We start from the raw sequence: 9,579 nt of genomic DNA, 5'->3' as shown, positions 1-9,579 counted from the left end.
GGAGGTGTCACAAGCTGGAATGGTGCAGGGAGAAGACAAACAGTACACTGAGTCACATTTATTTCACAAAAAAAAGTACTAAAAATAGCAGGGATGATTTATGATTAGCTTGGTTCTGTCTTAATATTTTTGCAACATTGTCACAGCTTTTATTTTTATCCATTACATTCAATTTTTCATTTCACAATTCTGCCAAGATACAATTTCAAGGATATTCAGATTTCTCTTCAAATAAGATTGTAAAACCTGGAACTCTACAACAAAGTAAATTATTGTTATGACAGAAGACCAATCTTCTCGGTTTTAAAGGTCTATGATCGTGATCGTTATAACACCGATCAATGTAGAAAATCCTCTTTTCTACATTGCCTAAAAGAAATAAGGCTCTTAAAACTAGACTTTGCAGGTGACTGGAAGCTGCAATCGATGCAATTAGTGAGTGGTAATCAATCGGATCACAGAGGCACTCCTAAGAGAGTCCACTTAGGGAAAAGAAATCATCAATATTGGCCATTTCTACTCTAAAAACCCACCTAAAACTGCAGTATTACCTAAAACTTTTGTTTTGACCATTAAAGTATGCTGCAGTGATGGAAACAGCATACTTAAGGCAAAATTTGGCAAAACTCTACAAACTCATCATGTTTGTAGAGTGCCAACCCAATTCTGCTTTTGGTCTTTTCTGGACCCAAAGGCAGACAGTCAATGAGAAGCTAATTAAATCAAGATCTAAATAAAGTTTTTAAACACAACAATTACAATTTCTTCTTTCAACGTCTTAAGGAGCTTGGTTTTTGTTGTTTCTCTATGTTTAAAAGTAAGAGCAAGATACAGTAGATGCAGATTATAGAAAAGTGAAGCTGTGTGTCTCTGGGTTTAATTTCATCGTCCAGGAATGGTGTTGGAGGTCAAGGAGGCGGAGATGAGGACTGCAGGCTGACCTAAGGTGAGGTTCAGGGGTCAGACATCTGGGGCAGAGAACCAGGAGTCCAGGTGAGCCCTGTGTGTGTTTGTTAGGGGTTTCATGAAAGGATACAGATGGTCCATGGAGGAGACTCAAGGTTGGACTTAAAAGCACAAATCCATAATTGAAAACGAATATTTACATGCACCAAATAAAAAGACAAGTACTACTATTTTTCCTCACCGTTTAAAGTTAAATCTTCTCTATTTGCCAAATTCCAGGAGGCAAGAAAATTTCAGAGGGTTGTTTTATGTTGTAGGTATCTTTGAATATATCAGAGATATTTTTGTCTTTTCAATTGAATAACTGTAAAGGACAAACCTTTTGAGTTTGCTCATCCCTGATATTAACCAAGAAAAATCTCTAAAAATCTTCTTGTTAAGTTTTCTGGCAAATAAATAATTTTGGTAATTCTAACTAAACGAAACCAAGAGAAGTTTGACCAGACTTGATTTCAGACAATGAGGGGAAAAAAGTGTATGTCTTTTTATTTTGTGCAATAAATCACAAACATCAAAATAGCAAAATTGGATGGTAAGTTTTACAGCAACCAGAGGAAGGATCTGACAGATCCTCCTGTGCTGACAGCTTGATGAGCAGATGAAGGTGATGTGTAGGCACCGCAGCAGCTCCGTCACGCCCACCAAATGAAGGACAGGAAGGAGGAGAGGAGGAAGGAAAAATGTTGGAATATGGAGGGGAAAACATCCTGGGTATAATAAATCTGCAGTTAGTCTAAAACAATAAAAAAAATGTCTTTAAAATGGCTGAATCGAGGCGTTTTATTTAAAAGTTAAGGAGAAACAGGATTTAGAAATTCTGATTAAGTTTTTCAACTCTGTAGGAAAAGCTTGGATTGTTTAAACTGGGTTTTTATATGAAAGGTGAGTATCTTACCTTAAGTGGACAGAAGGATTTTGGTTTTGAGAATCCAAACTTACTGCTGGCTGAACTGAAGTGAACTCCAAAACAGATCTTTGTCATCTTAAAAGAGCTCTAAATTAAAATATTTTATAGAATTTTAATAAATAACATTTTTACAGTGAATGACTTACTGAATTAGTAACACCTTTCTCATGTCATTTGAGAAAGGTGAACTTTGTGCACATTGTTCATTTTCCATCAAAAGCCTAATTTTTCAATTAAAATAATTTTACATTTGATTCTGCTAATGAAACGTATGAGCAGAATCAATCTGTTCAAGTTAAGACTTGGAACAGTCCTAACTGTTCAAGTCTTTCTTATACAAAATGTCTGACCAGATTAGAAATGAATCCACATGTGAGCTCCTCATTCTTTCTCTGATATAAAATGAGTTTTCAAACCTGCTGAAATGCAATGAAAGTAAAAGAAAGACCAACAAGGAGAGCTGTGTTGACACTGACGATGTCAAATCCTGTTAAATCTAGAGGTTTCTAATGAAGGCAGAAAGATTTTACCCTAGAAAAATATTTGTTGCACCTCCAGATAACATTGTCTGCTCAGAATTAGTGCTGAACTGATGACAGAAGGGGCGGAACAGAGTCCAGATGGGACGACTCTAATTTCTAATCACAGGTTTCTGCTCAATCCAATCATCAGATATTCATCAGCAGTATACCATCCTGCACCTCTGTGACGCCCCACATGTACTCAGTATTCTCTCTTTTCAGATTTCAGCAGCTGTCCTTGCTTTTGATATCAAAACATATGCATGTCACGTACTGTACACACGCAGAGAGAGAAATAGTGAACTTTCAGAAGTCCTTTTTTTTTGTGCTTTTGAAATTTCATTGGATTGTTCTGATATGACCACACAGTCTGCATTTAGGATTTTTCCGTTTGAATAGCACAGAATTTACTTCTAAATAAGCCAGTTGATGTACACTTTAAAGATCATAAACATTTATGTCATGAAGGTGAATAACAGCTGAGGTCAAAGTGAAATCTAGTATGACCTTTTTGCAAAACTATTCTTTGCACTGTTGCACCGGAAGCTCTTCTTATTTTGTGCCACTTAGTGAACTTTCCAAGGTAAGTATTTATTCCCTGCACGTGGAATGTAATTATACAGGCAAATAGGACTGTACAAAGGTTAAAGCTCTGAGACTTACTTTGACACACTGGAGTTAAGCTCCCTGCTTAACAATAAGTGCCAACATGCCCTTCAACAGGAAAACATTTAGGAAGAGTATGACACCTATCAAGGTGATTCATCTGCAGAATAGACCAATAGAAATCCTGTTTGTATTGACTTATGACTTTTCCCAGTTGTGTATTGGTAAGAAATTGTTATTAAATTATTCTTTAGTGATGAAATTATCAAAAATTTACTGTGAAACAAGTCAAACTACTCCCATGAAAGCAGGTTTTATTCAATACAAAAGGTAAATTGACTTAAATTGGAACCTGTGTCACATGTACGAAGTCGAAATTAATCAATAAATCAAACCCTAATAGATACCGTTGATCTTCAGCCTTTCAACCAATCTATTTAAAGTTGACAAGCATACTACTCTGTGGTTTGGTATTATTGTCTAAAGCACAATGAACATAAAACAGAGAAAGAAGATTGTAGTACAACTCAAAAAATTCCAATATCATGAAAATGTTCACTCATTTCAGAACGTGAAACTCATATTTTGTAGACTTCAGCTCCTTGTCTTTCCCCTGAGCTGCAGCCTGTTAACAATCAACCACCTGCTTTTTGTTTGCTAACAGAAACCCCAGCATCCCTTTCGGTTTACTTTGTTCTTTGTCGGAGCCTTCTGTTGGCACGTTAGTTCTCTGTTGCAATATCTGCTCTCTGGTGCTCCTTTATGTTCCTTACAAATTGTTTACCTTCTTCATGATTTCCTCTTTAAGATTTCAGAATCGTTTGTTTTGAGCCTGGCTGCAGTTGGGACATGAACTTATCAAACAATGTGACAAAGAAGTTCAAAAAGAAAAGAACATTCCTTTTCTGAATGAGGAACCTTGAATCTGTGAAGGGCACAACAAAGTCTCAAGACGACCAAGATATCCTGGAGTAAAATATATTCCACAGTTGGAAAGCTCTGCCTCAGGTCTTTGAACTTCTAAGGACAACGACCTAATACACAATAAAGGCTTTCAGGAATGGGTGAAGAAAAGCGAACAAATGTCAGATTATTTTAAAATTACTTCCCATGAGCCCAGATTATAAGTGTAGATATATGAAATCTAATTTCAGCTAAATGTGGAATAAGCAATAAGGGATCCTGTTAAACTTTTTGAGGTTTTACTGGGGACACAGTAGGCAATCCTGTAAAGACTATTTAAAAAAGGACAATGTACATCTTAAACTTAAATGTTACCATTTGAGGTGTACCAGATTATAGTTTTCAACTATTTCACACCTGCAGCCTCTTAAGACCATAATTTGATTAAACCTTTGTCAGTTTTAAATGTTTTTAGGAATACTTGTGCATACCGAAGAAGGGTTACACTAAATATTATTGCCACATATGACAAATCCATGCATGCAGGGTGAAAATATATCTTGGCACCTATGTTGAATGGCTTCTACATTTTCTTTGTGGAAAAGGGCATGGATGGATCACATCTGAGAGGTGTTTTGACATGCCTGGAACCTGCATGTTAGTAATAAAGCCCAGAGGGACTGCAGATTGTGGGCCGGAGTCTCTGTGGATTAGACTTGCCTCCCACAGATCCCATAAGATTGGAATGTGGCACACCTGATGCTCTCTCATCTTCACTGAGCCATTCCCAAGGTTTTTTTTTTCTCAGTTCAAGAGATGTAATGTAGTATAAGAGTGGGATCTATTGAGAGTATTATTGGAGTAATGTTTGGAGGGTGGCAGGCATCAAAATAATGTATAAGTGGATACCTGGGTGGAAGCTTTTCAGCGGAGTTGTTGGACGACGAGCAATGCTTTACCTCAATTGCTTTAACCTGTCAGTTTTCATGTTGAAGTATCTGATATATGTACATGCATTGGCATATACTGTTTTTATATTTTATCATCCCTTTAAAAACAGGCATTGATGTCTAAAGAGAGCTACACAAACTGATGTAATTCACACCCATTTACATCAGCAATAAAGTAAATTGGTAGTGTGTATATGCTGCACATTAATAGTCACGTGAAATAAAACAGCAAGGGCTTAGCTTTTTATGGAGTTGCATTCGAAACAGATTATGTTCTGATATAATATGAGTTACCTTTAAAATTAACTATAATTCTTGACAAATTTTTAGACAATGAGTTTCATTTCTGTGTGACCTGGAGAAGTTGAAATTGTATTTGTAAATGTAAAATAATTTGCTAATCTTTCCTCTTTCAAATCTTCACCTTATTAACTTTAAATGATCTTCCTATGAAACATTTAAAAGATTCATATTACATTTTCACTACTGGATGGCTGCACCTTTTTATATGTTAAAAGATTGCAGTGATGCTGCAAAACCTTTAGCACTGAACCAAAGCTCCTTTAAATTGGGAGGTGCCAAAGTCAGACTTGGGTAACTAATGTAATGCCAGGTTGTGTTTAAAGGCTCCCTCAGGTGTGACCAACTGGAAACACAGGCACTGAAAGGCCTGCATCCCCAACGCAGCCTAGGAGAATAGGAGGTTCTTCCATATTAAGGAAAATACAACTTTTTTGTTAAACAGGAAGTCAAACTTCTAAGTTTGTTAATTCAGTTTGTATAGCTACTGCTCCATCTATGATGAAACAAAACCTTAGCTCATCATTAATGTTTACATTTCTCCAACAGACTATCTGTGTAACATGCACACACTGTACCTTTGCTTCACATGTCTGTCTTCTCTGAAATTGATTTCTTTCTGTCTGGAGATTAGAGTATGCCCTTTATTGACAAAGCAAGGGCAAAACTATAGAAAAGCTCAATCTTTCTACTCTTTCAAAGGCCTGAGTGCAAAAGCAAAAGAAAAAAACATTTTGAGAAAAACTGAAGACGTTGCTTGTGTGCATTTGCAATTAAAAAAACTTTTACATTTTTGTTCTGGAGCAAACCAGCACCCACATATATTTCACATGGTATAATGTCATGCTAATGAAGTGTTGAAGTTAAATACAGTTTATCTATCATAACCAGTATTTCATACAATTTGCATGTGAAGGAGTAAGTGTAGTAAATTAGCATTCAGACATACTTGGATGTGTGTAACAAAAGGTTCAAGTTAAAAAGCCAATATTCATTCATCAACAGTAAGAAAATAAATTGATTGGTCTAGTCAAAGTCTGGTTTTTAAGAAGCTTACAAACCAGACTTATAAATAAGTCTCATATAAATAAGACCTTAAGTAAGTTGTTCAAGCTGAGAAACCGTCTTCTTTGTTATACAGTTAACAATAGTGTGCTATTTTCCTGCATGGCGTAGATTTTATTATTGCTCACAGATTTTCAATTTTATTATTCTCAAGCAAAGGCTGGGAGTTGATAATGGCAAAAATGCTTATTTTTAGGGATTAAAATCCTAATTTTTACAAAATATTTATTAATTTTTTTATTTGGATGTGAAATTGTTTTGTGTGTTCTCAGGAGGTTTGGCAATTCAACCAGCTGATTGTTTTTTAATTGTGTTTTTTGAACAGTTAAAGTTATTTTTAAAAAATCCATACCTACTTTTATACTGCGTTTTATTACAGCACATTTTTATGTTTCTGTTTTTGTTCATGTTTTCTATGATGTAAAATTATTCACAAAGGCCTTGAAGGGGGACATGATTTACAGCCCATGCCAAGATACCACAATCTTGTTATTCTGAGATATACATCTGTGTTTGTTGGGAAATAAACAACTGCAGAGTGAGTAGAAAACAGAAATGTAGCTGTTCACGAAAGGAAAATGGTCAACAAATCAAAAAAAAGTTTGTGAATAATCAAATGAGACAAATATAAATAAGATAATGAGTTTTTTGCTGCTCGTAAAAAAGCTTGTCAACCTGAATACCTCGGCTGAAGAGGAGTTTTTCATTTTAATTAAAGGGCTGATAATTAATCCTCATAAACACCTTTTCAAGTAGGCAGAGCAAATTACAGATCCCATCAAAATTCAGACGAACCCGTCTTATTTTTGTTTGTTTATTCGAGCACCAGCAGCCTGCCTATGCCTTACGAACCTCACGAATGGATATGCGCTTCCCTGCAAAGGAATTGTTTGTTAAAAAGTAGCGGAGGCAACATGTAGCGCATGTGTCTAGCATGAATCTGTTTGCTGAGAATAAGAAGAAGCAGACAGGTGAAAAGAGAGATGGAGAAAGAGGGAGACATGTCGCAGCACCCTCAGGACGTCTCCTCATTCTGAGCAGCTGTTGTCTGAGAGCTGGAGGCGGCACTGCGGCGCCCTGTCAAACTCCTTCTCCTGAAGAAGCCCTCCCTGCATGCAAAGCAGGCACAGACTGCCCTCTCTCCTTGCCCGTGCTTTTCTGGCCCCCTTTTTTTTTTTTGTCACCGTGTAGAACAGACACTTCCTTATTTTCTCTGGCCTTTTTATTCAAATCAATTTCAGGTTGTCAAATGGAGTGCGCTTGGTAATACTTACAAAGCACACAGACACAAACACACAGGGCAAGAAAGTGTGACAATTTTATAGGAAGGGACATTTCAAGGGCAGAGACTGATTATGAAAAGAAGTGTATTGTTTTTGTCTTTGACGATTGATTGCACTCCGCTAGATGCATCAGTTCTCCCCGCAAGGAGAGAATAAATAAAAATGCTTTCGTTTAGTCGACTGCTGGCGTCCTGTTAATCACCAAAGGTCAGTGATATATGGAGAATTCAGCTGATTTATTTTGTTGTTAAAAAACTTTGTATTGACAAAAAGATTGCAACTGATGTTAGATCTGTTAAATAATCTGATAATAGTGTTGAAACACAACCCTTCCAGGGTATTGAAAATTGAAGAAGTTACTTGTTTAAAAGAGTAAAACCAGGATTACAATGTTTAATAAAGTGAAAAGCTGCATTTTTGGTTAGTTAACTTTAAAATTGTGGTTTCAAAACCTTGTCAAGGCGAAGACAAGTTTTTTTGAAAAGTTTTGGTTTGGCTGCATGAGGTTTCTAATTTTTTTGTCCTTAGTTTGCATCACATCAGCAAGTAAAACTCATCAGTCTAATCATGTTACTGTGCGTCATTCGCAGCAGTAGGACATTTGAGCACCAGATATTGAACATCTGCACCACACATTGTTTCCCAACCAAAACATGTCCAAAATGTACAGGAATAATCCTTAAAGCTGCATTATGTAACTTTACAAAAATACTTTTCTATATATTTGTTAAAACTGTTACTGTGTCGTGACGTTATAATCTGAGACAGATAATCTGGAAAAGGATGAAGCTCCTCTGGCTCCTCCCAGTGCAGCCATCTGCAGAAGTCGAGTTCAAACACAACCAATCAGAGCCAGGAGGAGGGTCATAGCACTGTCAATCAATATTGTGCACATGCTGCTCAATGTGCTAATGGACTTTACTACAGGGACCACTTTTCATTGGCTGATGCTCATTCTACGTGGTAGCATGGCTACAACGTGCGTGGCCGTCTCACAAACTGATACAACTTCTACACCTTGAAGCCTGTCTGCTACACAGTCTTACGTTAGCTAAACAGATCAATGTGCAAGCTTGTTAAGGTCCATGGTGGAAAAATAACTTACCGTTACAGAAACTATTTATCTGCGGTTATCGGTGGCTATGCTAACTAACCTGAGCATTAATGGCAGGGTCCATTGTGAAGAACTTGTCATAGCGCAGCAAAAAGGACGGGGGTGAGCAGTCGTTTATCAAATCATTGATTAAAAGCTATAATGCCCAATAGTGGGTTTCAAGATAAAATAGTTAGAATAGAATATGGCAGTGTGTTTAGGTAGTTACAGTTCTTAGATTTTATATTAGCAATTACAGCTTTTCCTGTCACTAGAGAATGTGACATTTTTTTAAATGAATCAAGCAGGCATGTTTAAGAACAGCAACAAAAGACATTTTGCAGAGAACTTGGTGATAGATGATAACTTTTCTGTGCAATGATTAATAAGGCAGAAAAGACACATTGAAAGGCAACAGAGACGTGTGACCTTAGACTGAGAGCAAGTGCTGCCATGTCTGCTTTTTCATCAACACAACTAAAAATGACCAGATTTATTTACACTTAATTTATAAACGATATAATCATACCCTCTTATTGAGATTAGCTGTTAGAAAAATGTTTATTATCTTATTAATGCTGCCTCCTTGTGGTTAACCAGAGAACTGCAAAGGTTTCCTTGTTAATTGAATAGAGGGCTATATATAATATACAATAGTTTTAAATTCGTATTAATCTTGGAAATTAAACAATTAAATAATACAGAAGAATTGAATTGTTTGACACATAATAATAACAATTATCTGATAAGTCATCCATGAAACTTCTCTTATACCTTTTCAAAGTAACAAATCTCTCTCTTTTCATGAAAAGTCGAAATAAAATTGCTATCCCTAACACAAAAAAAATCTAGGATCGTAAAAGAAATGTCAAACACCACATTCTTTTACAAAATTAAGGGATTTTAACTGATCAATTTCTACACTTTGGTCTTAAAAACATTAAAACAGGAAGCACATGAGCACTCATTCACTCTTACAGGAAAC

This window comes from Xiphophorus maculatus, chromosome 8, assembly GCF_002775205.1.
Source record: "Xiphophorus maculatus strain JP 163 A chromosome 8, X_maculatus-5.0-male, whole genome shotgun sequence".
NCBI classification, from domain to species: domain Eukaryota; kingdom Metazoa; phylum Chordata; class Actinopteri; order Cyprinodontiformes; family Poeciliidae; genus Xiphophorus; species Xiphophorus maculatus.
The sequence above is the reverse complement of the archived record's forward strand: the minus strand, read 5'-3'. Positions refer to the sequence as shown.